Here is a 15325-nt window from a genome sequence, read left to right as displayed (position 1 = left end):
AAGAGTGAGAAGAGATGGAGATGGCAGGGATGAACGCAGAAGACAGGAGTAGACAACTTCTCCCATACCTCTCCAACACCAAGGAAGGTGAAGGGCAGAGAGACACATTTCCTTATCCGTGGAAGAGATCTTGAGACTGTGAAAAGTGGGAGAGGAGACAGGATGTTCACACTAGTCCCCCAATGGCTGAATACACTGTCTATTTTGGACCTGAGGACAAGGGCATAGAATGGAGTCTGGGATACAGGAGGACACACACCTGGAAAGGAAAGGTATGCTACAGAAAACTAGCCAGTAGCAGAAGACCTGCCAGATTCCAGCTACTAGTAGAAGGCTTGCCATTAGAATAAAAGGCCCAGCTCTGCAGCCCACCACAATGTTGGACTAGCTGAGGACCCTGGGTAGTTCTATACCCAAGTACCCCTGACATACATTCACTCATTCTGTGCAAACCATTTCTCCGACTCTGGTCTTGATAGGAATGAAAGAGTTAGCCTTCTTTCCATTCAAATGTTATAAATATACTTTAATATTTAGCTTCTTAAAAATCCAAAATCTAATAACCCTTTCCCTTTAAGTAAAAATCCCTTTTCAGTTCACTAGTAGGGAAGTTCTAAGCCAGGAAGGAGACTAGCAAGGTCATTAAGATTCATAGCCAGGCAAAAAGTATTCCCCAGTCAGAGGCCACAGAGTCCGTAGTTTGACAAAATCAGGCACAGAAGCCTCCTCGAATTCAGTTAAACAAGGGTGCGTAATGATAGCAATGATAGTCTAATGACTTCTGGGGAAATGTAGATATAATGTTGTTTTTTTAATCATCATTGCAAAACTTGCCTTCCTCAGAGTAGTAACCGTATCTTGTGATCATAGGCAAAACCCGCACATCTCTCCCAGTCATCATTGCTTCTGTCACACAGTTTAAGGTCTATAACTTGCTTGTCTTTCACTAGATTTGTGAAGCAGTTTGAAGGTAGCAAACCCTACTGTTTCCTTCTGTCTCAAGTTTCAGAACAAACTTAAGAGTTTCTCAAATCAACAGCGTCTCTGACTTTGGCTTACACCATGATGGGCATTTCTGGGCCTTGTTTCCCAACATCAGACTGAGTATTGTCCCTTGTCTGAAATATTTCCTGCAAGCGGGGCAAGAACTGAGAGAGGAAACTTTGTCTCCTCCCAGGGATCCAAGTCTCACAAGGATCCTTGAGTATGGAGTTCAACCTATTAAGTAGGAAACAAATAAAATGTAAATGAAATACATAATTAAGTACATACTGTGACTTACTATTTGCCATTCCTGATGTGAGAAAAGAGGGCTTTTATTTTAGTACATTTCTCAAAGTCATTGCACAAAGATCTCCATGAAAAGCTAGTGCAAAGGCAATTTAAAAGCAAATTTCATTATTATGTCTTAGATAATTTTCTTGGCTTGTTTACTGTTTTTATGATCTGCATAAGGGTATAGTAGGTAAAATATACCAAAATAATACCATATAATTATTAGGAATATAGATTCGAGCTACACAGTTAATCTATAATGCTTTAACTTAAAAATTTAAAAACATCTTTTCACAAAATCTATATCTTTATATACCTAATATCATCTCTTGTTAAAATAATTTTGCTAGGTAGACAGAATAAGGCAAGGGGAAAGAGGGAGACGAAAGAATTTCTAGCACAAAAGAAAGTCGAAGCACATTTCCTTTATCATTGTATCAATAGCTTCCCAGCACAAAGGAAAGAGGAAGGGGGAGAAGACACAATTCTTTCTCAGGAGTTTTCCAGAAGAGGCTGACAGTGAAAGGGTACGAGAGGAGAAAGGTCGGCTGTTCTTACCACGCCCACAATGATGGAATTGACCCTTGGTTTAGGGCCTGACAACAGAGACATGGCATGGGCGTGGCAGCGAACCTACATCACCTGTAGAGGGGCAGCTCGCTAAAGAAAATCCACCCTTAACAGCAGAGCTGCCATCAGCAGGACGGACACCTTCGTTTTTGATGTAGCAGTGGCCTTCAGATTAGTTGTGAGTCCTTCAATGTTCCCTCCAAAAACTCACTGCCATTGTCATTTCCGACTCATGGTGACGCTATGGGACAGAGTCGAGCTGCCACTGTACATTTCTGAGGCTCTAAAACATTACAGGAATTGAAAGCCTCATCTTTCACCCATGTAGTGCCTGGTGGTTTTCAACACTGACGTTGCCCTTAGCAGCCCGACATGTATTCCGCTATGCCACCAGGGCTTCTAATCCACACGAAAGTACTCCTTTAATAAATTCACTCATTCCGTTCAAACCTTTCCCCTAATTCTCGTGTGAATACTGTCCCTCACCTGAAACTTGTCTTGTGAGCAGGACAAGAACCGAGAAAAAAAGATGTGAAAATTTGAGCCTAGTCCCAGTGACAGTTTTATCCTAACATTTCAAATTCTTACTGGTGGATCGGTAGGGGGAACGAGTGGCTCAAAGGAGTCGTCCAGATGAAGGAAATGTTGAAACAACTTCTCTCTTAAACATAATGTTCCCGTCGTGTTTCCAGCATGCACTGATTCATTTCATAAGTGTATGCCTGCGTATCCTTGTGTATACATGAGAGGAATAGCAAAATCTTTGTAAGACATTCTCTTATTTAGAATTGACTCCCTCTGTTATTAATGGTCCCTGCATGTGTTCTGCTACCTCGTGCCCTGTCCTTACAATTATTATGAGTTACATTTAACAATGTATGAATATAGCATTCCCCATACCTATACATTTTTAAAAAGAAAAGCAATGAGTTGCTATTGTTTATTTCTTTTATTTTCTTGTTTCAGTTTGTGAAAATCCCAATGATTCTTGGAACAAAGCTCAACAATGAAAATTCTCACTCAAGGATTGCCATAAGTGCATCTCTCAGAGAGGGTCAAAGGCATTTTAATGCAGTAATAAATGAAGCCAATTTGAAGTGGAAAATCCAAGCCTACTTATTCCATTAAATCACAAGTTAAAACCATGATTCTGAGTTTATCTACTCCTGTAATTCCAAGGATCAATTATTGAGCCAGCATCCTGGCAAGCAGGAGCAGCCTCATTACATTAATGGATGGATTTAGAGGTGGCAATAGCATCAACATTAACCCCATCATTATATTTAAAACCGTATTCTGATTAAGCTGACAATTTATCACTTGATTCTGGTTTTTTTAAGGTACTTCTTCCCTCTCACTGAAGAAGCTTATTATTTAACCAGGAAATAACCTATATGCAAAAGGTAAGTGCACTTTCGTCGACTTGAAATAATGGTATTGTTTTTGAGAGTGTCTGTGAGATTGTGGACCACTTTTCACTGATAAGGCAGTGTTCACTGATGATTATTTCAGTGGTTTTCAGAAACAAAGCAGTCATACCACAAGCTGCTACATATAATTTCAGCCATTTTACGATACAACAAATAAAAGGTTATCCCTAAAAAAGATAAGATTGCTATGATCCTAAAGGAGCAAAAGATCTAAGCACTGAACGTAAAATAGTCAAGATTGTCCCAAACTCGATAATCTCCTAAGGACTTCGATAAAGCAAAACAATTACCTTTTCTTTATCTATACTTAGCATATCTTTGCTTAGTAAACAGATTATTCATTCTTGGTTAAAAGATCAAGAAATCTTGAATGAACATCCAATCCCTCATGCAAGTAACACCAGTCCATTTGTATAGATATTTTAAAACAAAACCATAAAATTAATCCACTGCAATAGAATAAATATTTTAAAGAAAATATGTTTTTTATTTATTTTTTAATTGAGTCCCTGGAAACCACCTGTGATTAAGCTAGACATTGGAATATTTTTATATTTTTAAACTCAATCATTTATTATAAATAGTTTCTCAGAATCTATCAATCTGTGTATATATTATAAGGACCATTTGCTACCACATGAAATATACCTGAAAGTATTCTAATAAGTTGGAAGTCTGAAGGGTCATTTTAGTTCAATGGTATATTGCAAGGGGGCTCAATTTCCCATGTAGAAGAGTTGCTCCCATCACTATAAACAGTTGCTAATTTACTTTATAAGATCTCATGCTTATATTAAATAGTGTGTCAAAATTATAGACTTTTTTCTCTATGATTTCTTTTCTTTTTTTTTTTTGATTTCTTTTCTTTTTCTAATAAAACCAATGATTTTGGAAAAGAAAAGTGAATATAATTTATTTGATCATCTGTGGAATTAAATGTTCCACCTAAAGTAAATTCTGAAAATAATTGAAATATAAAACTTTAATTTTTGAAAAATGTATTTTCATCATCTAAGTGAAATTCTTCTAAAGGATCAAAATCTCCAGCATAATGTTGTACATGTGAGAATGGCTCGTCTAAATGGAAGGAGCCCTGGTGATACTCGGGGTTAGGCCTTGGGCTAGTAGGAGCAAGCTTAAGGCTTCAAACCCACCACTGCTGCTTGGCAGGAGAAAATCAGGTGAGTTCCCTTAAAGATTTACAGTCCTGGAAATGTTTATAGAGTCTATATGAGTTAGAATCAGCTAGATAGAAGTGAATTCTGGTAACTCTGATCTTTGGGAATCCTGGTGGTATAGGGGCTATGTGTTGGGCTTCTAACTGCAAGGTCAGCCATTTGAAACCCCCAGCCGCTCTGCGGGAGAAAGAGGGGTTTTCTACTCCCGTAAAGAATTACAGTCTCAAAAACTAACAGGGGCAGCTCTATCCTGTCCTGAAGGTTCAATGAGTCGCACTGACTGGACAGCAGTGAGGTTTTATGAGTTTCTAAAGAGTGAACTGCCTCGGAAAACCCGCAGGGCAGTTCTACCTTGTCTTCTGGTCACTGTGAGTCAGCATCTGCTTGGAGGCAGTGAGTTCATAGGTCCTGTAAGTAGCCCTGGTGGCACAATGGTTCAAGTGTTTGGGCTGCCAAGTCCACCAGTCATCCCGAGGGAGAAACACGAGGCTGTCAGCTTCCACAAAGATGTACAGCTTCAGGAAACCTATGGAGTAGATCACCTCTGTCTTGGAACGTTCTGAGCCGGCTCAATGGCAGTGGGTTTGTTTTTATTTTGTTTCTTTTTAGTTTTGCATTTTCTAGGTCAATTTGTACCTTTACTGAAAAGTGGTTATACATGAGTCTGCTGAGGTAAGCTTTAAAAAATGCAAAATGGGATTGGAGAAAAAGGTACTGTATACAAACATTCCTGGGGTGAGGTCCAGGTAGTATGGCAGGGGCCAGACCAGATCCAGGGATACATATGGTAGCCAACTAAAAAGGAGTGGGGGGAAAGAAAAAGAAAAAAAGACATGGATAGCAGGGGAACAGGGCACTAACCCACCCAAGGGGAGGGTGTTGTTTATATCTCCACAGGAAAAGAGGGACCAGACTTCAACCCAGTGCTCCAAGATGTGAATGCAACACACTGGCATGGAGCAAGGGACCAATAGAGAGGTCGAGGGGGCAGCCCCAATCCCAACTACGTATACAGTCCCTCCAACACCCAGAAGAATTTACTTCAGAGGACAGCACTGAAGTTACAGCTCAGGGAGAGAGACATGTCTGATCAGAGCACACAGGAGTAAATGAAGGGGGAGGAAGAGAGAGAGAGCACATCCTGGCCCACCAAGCCTTGAGGACAATACCCCACTCAGAGCAGCCAATCCACAGAGATGACCACATGGCCGACCCCTCTACGAGACACGACATCCTTCACTGAGCCATATCCCTACAGGGGACAACACTGGAGACACAGTGTGGGAATTCCACCCAATCTGATCCCACCACACCGAGGCAAAACACTAAGAGCATGCAACAGAACAGCAAGGGGAACAGAGCAACAAAGTCCCCAGAGAATACCAAAAATAGACTTTGGGGCCAGGGTTTGGCACTCCAGCAGACTTGACTGGAAAACACTCCTAAAGGCCAACAAATAGTCCTTGAACTAACTACAAGCTTTTCTTTCATGTGTTTTTTTTGTGTGTGTGTCATTAGTTTGTGGGTTTTGTTGTTGTTTTGCTTATTTTGTTGCTTGGTTTTGCTCTGACCATTCCCACTACAAGACTTGACATCACTCACTGACCCATAGCCCTACGGGAAACAACACTGGAGACACAGTGTGGGAATTGCACCTGATCTGACTCTACCACACTGAGGCAAAACACCAACGGTGAGCAACAGAAGAGCAAGTACTGTCTCAATGCAAGAACACTTTGTTCTATTCAACTGGCATTCAATGATGCTCACCTTCCCAACACGGTTGCTGAAGACAAAGTGGGTACATAAGCAAATGTGGTGAAGAAAGCTGATTGTGCCAAGCTATCAAAAAATATAGCATCTGGGGTCTTAAAGGCTTAAAGATAAACAAGCGGCCATCTAGCTCAGAAGCAACAAAGCCCACATGGAAGAAGCACACCAGCCTCTGTGATCAAGAGGTGTCAGTGGGATCAGGTATCAGGCATCAAAGAACAAAACATAATATCACTGTGAATGAGGGGGAGTGTGGAGTGGGGACCCAAAGCCCATTTGTAGCCACCTGGACATCCTTACAGAAGGACCACAGGGAGGAAACGAGCCAGTCAGGGTGCAGTATAGCACCGATGAAACACATAACTTTCTTCTAGTTCTTTAATGCTTCCTCCTCCACTCCCACTATCAAGATCCCAATTCTACCTTACAAATCTGGCTAGACCAGAGGATGTACACTGGTACAGATAAGAACTGGAAACACAGGGAATCCAGGACAGATAAACCCCTAAGGACCAATAATGAGAGTAGCAATACCAGGAGGGAAAGGGCAAAATGTGGTAGAAAGGGGGAGCTGATCACAAGGATCTACATATAACCCCCTCCCAGGGGGACACACAACAGAAAAGTGGGTGAAGGGAGACATTGGAAAGCATAATACAATACAAAACAATAATTTATAAATTATCAAGGGTTCAGGAGGGAGGGAGATGAGGGGAGGGAGGGGAAAAATGAGGAGCTTATACCAAGGGCTCAAGTAGAAAGAAAATGTTTTTAGAATGATGATGGCAACAAATATACAAATGTACTTGACACAATAGATGGATGGATGGATTGTGATAAGAGCTGTACGAACCCCCAATAAAATGATTTTTAAAGGCAAAAAAAAAAAAAGAATGAAGGTTGCAGATGGACATTGTGCCTCGACTCAAAGTACTCCCTCAACACAAGAGCACTTTGTTCTAATAATCCAGCGTTCTGTGATGCTCACCTTCCCGACATAATTGCTGAAGACAAAATGGGTGCATAAGTAAATGTGGTGAAGAAAGCTGACAGTGCCTGGCTATCGAAGGATATTGTGTCTGGGTTCTAAAGGCTTGAAGTTAAACAAGTGGCTTTCCTGCTGAGAAGCAACAAAACACACATAGAAGAAGCCCATTAGCCTGTGTGATCATAAGGTGTTCATGAGATTAGGTACCAGGCATCTAAGACCCAGAACAAAATCATACTCAAGGTAAAATGGGGTGGTGGACATTGAGTGGAAACCCAATTCCCATCTGTAGACAATTGGACATCCCCCCACAGAGGAGTCACAGGGAAGAAATGAGTCAGTCGGGGTGCAGTATAGCACCAATAAGACACACAACCTTCCTCTAGTTCCACGGTGCTCTTTTCACCCCACTATCATGACCTTAATTCTACCTGACAAATCGGATTAGACCAGAACATGCACACTGCTACAGATAAGAGCTGGAAACAAAGGGAATTCAGGGTAGATAAACCCCTCACGGTCAACAATGAGAGTAGAGATACCAGGAGGATTAGGAGGGGGAGCCTGGAGTGGGGAAGGAAGGAGGAATCAATCACTAGGATCAACCTACAACCTCCTCTCAGGGGGATGAACAACAGAAAAGTCGGTGAGGGGTGAGGGAGGACGATGTAAGATATGAAAATAATAATCTATAACTTATCAAGGGTTCATGACGGAGGCTGGGGAGGGAGAAGAAATGGGGAGCTGATATCAGGGGCTCAAGTGGGAAGATAATGTTTTCAAAATGATGATGGAGGCATGTGTGCAAATGTGCTTGACACAGTGGATGAATGTCTAGATTGTGATAAGAGATGTAAGAGCCCCAATAAAAGTTTTTAATAAAAAACAAAAAAGAAAAGTGGTTATAGTTTTCAGTTCCTTGTGATCACAACACTACTCTCTCCCTGTTCTTACACTGTTCAGTGGTGGCAATCAATTCCATCAACTTTCACCACTTCAGTGATGTCTGCAGGTCACAAGTTACCCCAGGTGCTGATCTCTTCTCTTACCTTCTAAAATCTTCTCCCCCTCTTCTTTTTGCTTTCTTAAAGAATGCTCTGATTTTGAAAAGTTGAGCTTCAATGTCATCATAAGCATTGAGAGATTATTTCTAATTGAAGTCACTTGTAAATGATCACGTGAGACAATTTGAGACATTGTTAACATTGCCTTATTTTTTCAGGGCTTGTGGTAGAATAAGAGCATTTTAGGAAAAGTAAGTTGAAATTGAAATACACTGTGTATTGTGTAAGATATGCTCGTACCATATTTTACTAAATATTATACTTAAAATTATGAATTACGTTTACTGTCTACAAACTGAGATTCGGGCTACTACTGCAACTTGGCACCTACTTATCATTTTCAATGCCTTTCCCAAATTCTTAAATACAGGATTCTAAGGACTTTTTTAAAAAGGGAAAGAACTATCCCTAAAAGATTGTTTTAATGAAACCAACCAAACAAACAAATAAAAACAGCCTGGAGTCCTGTAAAATTGATAGATTAACATGGTTGTATTATTTCAGGTTAAGGAATAATAATAACCCAGGAAGAAGGAAGACAGAGATATGAATCCTTTCCAGCACATAAAATATAAATTGATAGCAATAAGAGAGTGAAACATCCCTAGAACCAAGAATGAGCTCCTTGTGCTATTACACTTACAAACAAACAAACCTTCTTAACGCTTTTGAAAGCTAAAACTGAGGTTGATGGCTGTACAAGAGTCTGCAAACCTGGACTCCTATTGAGTTGGGACTATCAATTTAGTGAGTTTTGAACCAGAGCCAAAGATCTGGAACATTTTAAAGAACTCGGTTAATTGGCATGGCTTCTAAGTGTCAAGAATCCAGAGTCTGTGAAAAATAAAAGCTTGTGTTGGCATAGTGCCTTAAAGTTTTCCAAGTACTGTAATCTCTTTATTGTTATACTTGAACTACACAGGAATCTGTTGTAGGATTTAAAGACTGCTATTTTCTTTGTATAGGTAAGTAAAACAATGCCCCTGAAAAGTATCTAGTCTTTCATAGTTACACAGTTTACAAGTATTTTAAATTGGGTTTCTAAAATACATTTTAATGCCAACAACAATTATGCTTATGCTTTGTGGTTGGTCTAGTGTTTTCATTTATGATATCACCTTCTTCCTTCCTTCTTCTTTCCCTCCTTCCCACCCTTCTTTATTTCTTTTGTCTGTCTTATTATTTTACTTATAAGTATCCAGTGAAGTTGACCCAGAATGCCAAATAACTTAATCCATATTTGAATTAGATAATTATAAATATAATAAAGCCATAAAAGCTCAAACCTGAATTTACATAGCTAAATATTATCTAAATAGTTATGAAATATATTTAAATAGTTTCTGCCAATAGTTTATGGATGTGTAATAATTATGCTATTATTAACTATTTTATATTTAGAAATGAGGCTTATATTATTAATTTTATGTAACTTCTAGATGACTTAGAAGGTAAACAGAATAAGCAGTAATTAAAAAGAAAATACTGCACAAAGCATACTTTTCTTGGTAAATACTATGACTAATAAGTTGACAAAACATTTACTATGATAAAGTTCAGAGGGTCTCCTCATCATAAATATTTTAATAACTGCAGTATTTGTACTTATGGAAAGCACTTCTATTGATTTTCATAAGTTTTGTTATCTAAAACAAAAATCTACTGGAGCCATAGTGATTCATAATGACCATATATAGGATTTCTGAGCATGTACATTTTTATGGGCGTAGAGAGCCTCATATTCTCCATGGGGCAGCTGGTAGGTTTAAAGAGCAACCAGAACCCAAACCATCTTCTCACCAGGGCTCCTTTTCCTGATATAAGGAGGCTTCAAATGTTTGTTGAAAAATGACATTATCTTTTCAGCTATCTCAGTTGATTAATTGAAAGGGAAAGGCAGAAAAGCCAGCTTCTACCAAAATATTTCCACAGGCACAGTATCAGACATCAGTTCTATGTTTTCATATAATTTTAGGAGTATATCCGTATGCTGTCCTTCCTATATGAGTGGATGTCCTGGGCCCATATGGTCTTTTGCTTCTTCTTAGGGCTTCAAAATTTAATCCCGCCTTGATTCTCTGGAAATACACAAGTGGTTATCTTAGAAATGAGGCAGAGTGTATTTGGTTTTGGTTTTGAAACAAGAAGCTGACTTTCACTAATCTCCACTGTTGTTATTTAGGCTGGGCATCTGTGGTGTGCTGGGCACTCAATCATTTTCAATTAAATGTTCCAATGTCTTGTGAAAGTCCCGCAAGAGCTTGTAGAAGTATGATTATAGTTCCATCGAGCAAATGTGCTTCTTCAACATTTCCAGGTAAGCAGTTTTCTTGCAACAAAAGAGCCAATTATTTTGAGGGATTTTGTAAATGTTCATTGGGAAACACTACACAAAAAAACACCTCTATGCTTAAGATATCATTGTGGATTCATGCTGTCATGCATATATTTACTAGACTTTCAGGATAGTTTAGACCATGGGTCTAAAAATCTCTGTGTTAAAGTTAGGGTTTTTTTAAAGCTTAAATTGGGAAATCATATTTAACCATTTTACTCTTAAAATTTTTTTTAAATCTCATATACATTTTTTTTCAGGTAACCAACCAGATAATTGTAGATAATTGTAGGACAATTACTTAAACAAAACATTACACTTAACATTAAAAAAGATCAAATACTAGAATTCAAAAAACATTTTCAACAGGTCTTATTCAGTGAGTTTTTCTCTCTTTTTTTCTTTCAATTACCAACCATAATATTATGAATATCAAAATTAGAGCCAACTTCATTTCTGATGCTCACTAGCAAAATGTACTGAGTAATGGTTTACTCTGCTATGTGCTATATCAACTATTAATCATTTTACTTTTACTTCTGCATACACTGTCCATCAGCATCCCCACCAAAACCCAAACAAATGAACCCACTACCATCAAGTCAGCTCGGCCTCACAGACGCCTGTAAGACAGAGTAGAACTACCCCTTGGTGTTTCTGAGACTGCAAATCTTTACAGGAGCAGATAGGTTCACTGTCCCCGCTGGATCAGCTGGTGGGTTGGAAACTTTCAAATTGGGATCAGCAGCCCAGTGCTTTAACCAGTACTATCAGGGCTCCTTCCTCTGTGTAAATGCACGGACAGAGCAAAATGTGAACAAGAATTCTGAGTAACTATAGCTATAAAATGTTATTTCAATTAATGGCCAGCCTAAGTAAGGTTATATTCCTTGAAAGTATTTTTAAAATAAATCATCTAAAAGAAATTTTTCATATATATATACATATATATAATAGATCTTATGGAACACCTCACTAGTTACTGTACAGTATGTAATCTGTCTTCCTAAAGATTAACGTATTTCTTCTTGTAGAAAGTAGGGATGTTATGAGCTGTGTAATTATGCATATGAGATTTGTGCCAAGAATATAAGAAAAATAATGGTTACCAGAAAGAAAATAGTAAGTACAACCTAAACATTGTGCTGCATATACAGAATAATTTATTAATACATACAATTGCTTTTTTAATAGAAAAAATGCCAAGTACACATTTTGTAGACTGAAAACATCTCATTGCGTTTTTGAAGTAAATTGACAGTGTTAAACTTTTGCTTAAAATCAATGAAGGCTGCTCAGTTACAGAACGTGGGGGCAACCCACAGTGTCTAAGGTCATGACTTTAAATGTAACTTAACTGACACCTGAACACCATATACATACTCTGATAAATGGAGAAATGCTCATTCTGAGAGCTGTCTGGGAATTAAGCCAAAGACAGAAGAGGGTTGCAAAGACTCCGGAGACTTGAAAGAAAAGTGGCTGGCATTAGCTCAGCCTTCACTTTAAACTAAAATTAAAACAATAGACAGACATGTACAGTAATCTCTCTTTTAAGGAAATAATAGAATGCCTCTATGGTAGTGTCAAGTGGAACAATTTGGTCCCGGCCCAAGTTATGCAGCTGTTCCACAGGAAAATGGCTAAAGGCTTCAGTCCAAAGTAGGAAAATAAGGCATGATTGTTCATAAACAGTCACTAGAGCCCTTACGTTTAGAAAAGGCAAAACAACATTAACATAGAGGAGGGGGCGTTAGACACAGGAATCTCAGTGCAACATGAGCCAAAACAGCAATCTGTGACCGAAACAAAATATAATGGTCTTATTTTGTCTGCTTTCAATATGCCTAATAACTCTGTATGGCTCTTTTTTATAGGAAATCATATGTTGGGTTAGTACTTAAAAATCTTGTTATAGATTCAAGAGATTAAAATGGCTTTAAGATACAAAGAAACCATCCACTGCAGATTCTCACCTGCTTGTTCAGGTAGGACTTAGCATTGTAGAAGAGAGTCTCTGGGTAACCTAAGGCTAACCATTCAACAATAAGCTGAAAGGCTGGCCATTTGAGCTCACCCAGAGGAGGATTTTGGAACAGAAGTATTTTGGAGTGTCAATCTGCTTTTAAAAAAGGTAACAATCTTTGAAAGCCAAATGAACTTCTCTTCCGTACACATAGACTTTCCCAACACACTAAACAGCAACAACGTTCCAAAAGCTAGTCGGAATCTGCCATAGGGCTGCTTCGCACTGATGCCAAAACACCAACATGAGGAATTATGTGCAATTTTTGCAATGTGTAAGGCAGGAAATTCTAACTTGCCTGTTGGATATATGTGGTATCATAATTTATTTTAAATATCACACTTCACATTTTTTTATTTCTTTCTTAAAGTATGCACATCTTTTAAAGTTTTATTCCAAAACTCCTATTCAAAACACATTAACTTTGTCATCTCCCAATTGTTTTTTTTTCTGATTCTTTTTTTTTGTAATGGCTGGCTTTTCCATTATATTCACTTTCTACCTCATACTAACTCAATGGTTGACGTATTTCAATTTGCCTTTCCTTTCCTCTAACGAGATGGCCTTCTTTAGATCAGTAAGATTTTCTTCTTGGATAACCCAAAGATATGTTTTAGTTTTCCTTTGATTGTTTTATCCTCTGTACCTCAAAGAATACTATTGAAAACAGAATAAAAGCTAAAGAGGGACTAGAAGTAAAACTGTTTTTAAAAACGTTACTGTCTTCATTTATTGGTGAGGTGAAAATGTGGTTACTTTGAAAAGTGAGAGGAGATGATTTCAAGATCATTAGGAACGACATATGAGAATTAGTGGACTAAAGAAAGGCCTATATCAAGAAGGTGACAGTAAGTTTAATGGAAATATCCTGGGAGTCTACCAGATGAGAAAATGGTAAGAAAAATAGGATAAGGATACAAATCAAAAGAATAAATTAATATACATTTATTGGTTGATCATAGTATATAAAACACAACATCGAGATCAAGAGAATATGATGTCTACTTTTATGAAGAACATATTGTTTTAATCAGAGGTTAATTAAAATAATGAGTTAGTATGTAAAATAATGAAATATTTCATACAGAAATGAAATATTAAAACAAATGACCATTGTGGTGGAAATCTGACAAGCTCACAAGAAAGCGTACATGTAGAAGAAAGACTGATAAAAGAGGGTGACAACAGTAGCACATATCTTCAGAAAAGTTACTGGTTTTCCTCAAAGCACTCTAGTGTTCAACTTCAGCACTGAAAATTATTTGTTCTTAGGGCAAGTAGGGCCCATTCTAAAATTTCAAAGCACTTCGGCTAATATAAGAGGTTATTTAAAATGGCAGACACTTATTGAATGAGTCTCAGCTTTGGGAAATTAGTCTACTGAGCTAAAATTTTGACTCATCCTTTACAAACTACATAAACAAGAAACACTTGGATAATTAATTTAACTTTATTTTCCTCCTGTCTAATATAGGAACTTTTTCATTTTTATTTACCTATGTGTAAATGATCTTATTCAAAATCCCTCTGATGAATGTGAGTGTGTCTATTTCCCAATCTGTCTGAATTTCATACATTTAAATGAAGAAATTTCCAAACATCTGCAGTGCAGATAATTTTTGAACACATATAACTAATTGTGAGTTAACTTGAATACAGAGATCCTACCATAAAGTACATCTATTCAATCACACCTGAGTTGAGGGGTATGTACTATTTAAATATATAGTTAAATATTCCTCGTGATCTAATTATTTGCATACAACAACGATGTATCATATATTGTTGAGAGTAATCATGAAATTTAACAGACCATTGATAGGCAATTGGCAGGCTGTTCAAGCAGAGCTAATGATTTTCCAGTGTTCCTATCTGGCATTTTCCACCTTCCCTTCATTGAACTGATTAAATTGGACTCACATTCTAAATGATAAAACAAAACAGAAGAACCAACAACAAACATGCAGGGAAAGAAAACTCACATTTGAGAAGTTCCAAATTAAATAAGAAGAAAATAGAACTTTTTGGCTATATTCTGATCATGAACCTTCAATTCAGTATATCGTAGACCTCAAGTATCCTGTGACTCATAGTAATCCTATAAAACAAGGAAAACTGCCCCCTGTGTTTCTGAGACTGTTATTTTAGAAGTAAAAAGTCTCAATTTTATCCCCAGGAGTTTCTGGAGCGTTCAAACTGCTATCCTCATGGTTAGAAGTCAAACACCTAGCCCACGGTAATACCAGAGCTTCTGGTGGCTCCTTATGCTAGTAAGAGTAAGACAAAAACAAGATAGAGATGAGGGAGAGAACTATTTGAGAAAATGTAAATGGCAGCAAGATGAAGGAACAGAAATGGAAAACGAAAGAAATGTTAGAAAGAATGTCTGGTGCTAGAGAGTGCATTAGAATTCCAGAGTTGATGATGGTGCCCAGCTATCAAAAGATATAGCATCTGAGGTCTTAAAGACTTGCAGATAAACAAGTGGCCATCTAGCTGAGAAGCAACAAACTCCACATGGAAGAAGCACACCAGCCTGTGTGATCAGAAGGTATTAATAGGATCAGGTATCAGACATCAAAGAACAAAAAATCATATCATTGTGAATGTGGGGGAGTGTGAAGTAGAGATCAAAATTCCATCTATAGGCAACCAGACATCCCCTTACAGACGGATCACAGGGAGG

General features: G+C 38.0%; 1 protein-coding gene across 1 annotated transcript in view; it reads right to left on the bottom strand.

Annotated features, from left to right (window-relative positions):
- The window catches only part of CADM2 (cell adhesion molecule 2), a 368234-nt gene that overhangs the window by 147846 nt on the left and 205063 nt on the right, over window positions 1-15325 (bottom strand). The gene's annotated exons all lie outside the window — the stretch shown is intronic.

Source organism: Echinops telfairi, unplaced genomic scaffold, assembly GCF_000313985.2.
Source record: "Echinops telfairi isolate 266 unplaced genomic scaffold, ASM31398v2 ScPeMD7_6;HRSCAF=24_1, whole genome shotgun sequence".
NCBI lineage: Eukaryota > Metazoa > Chordata > Mammalia > Afrosoricida > Tenrecidae > Echinops > Echinops telfairi.
This window is presented reverse-complemented; position numbering and strand designations above follow the sequence as displayed.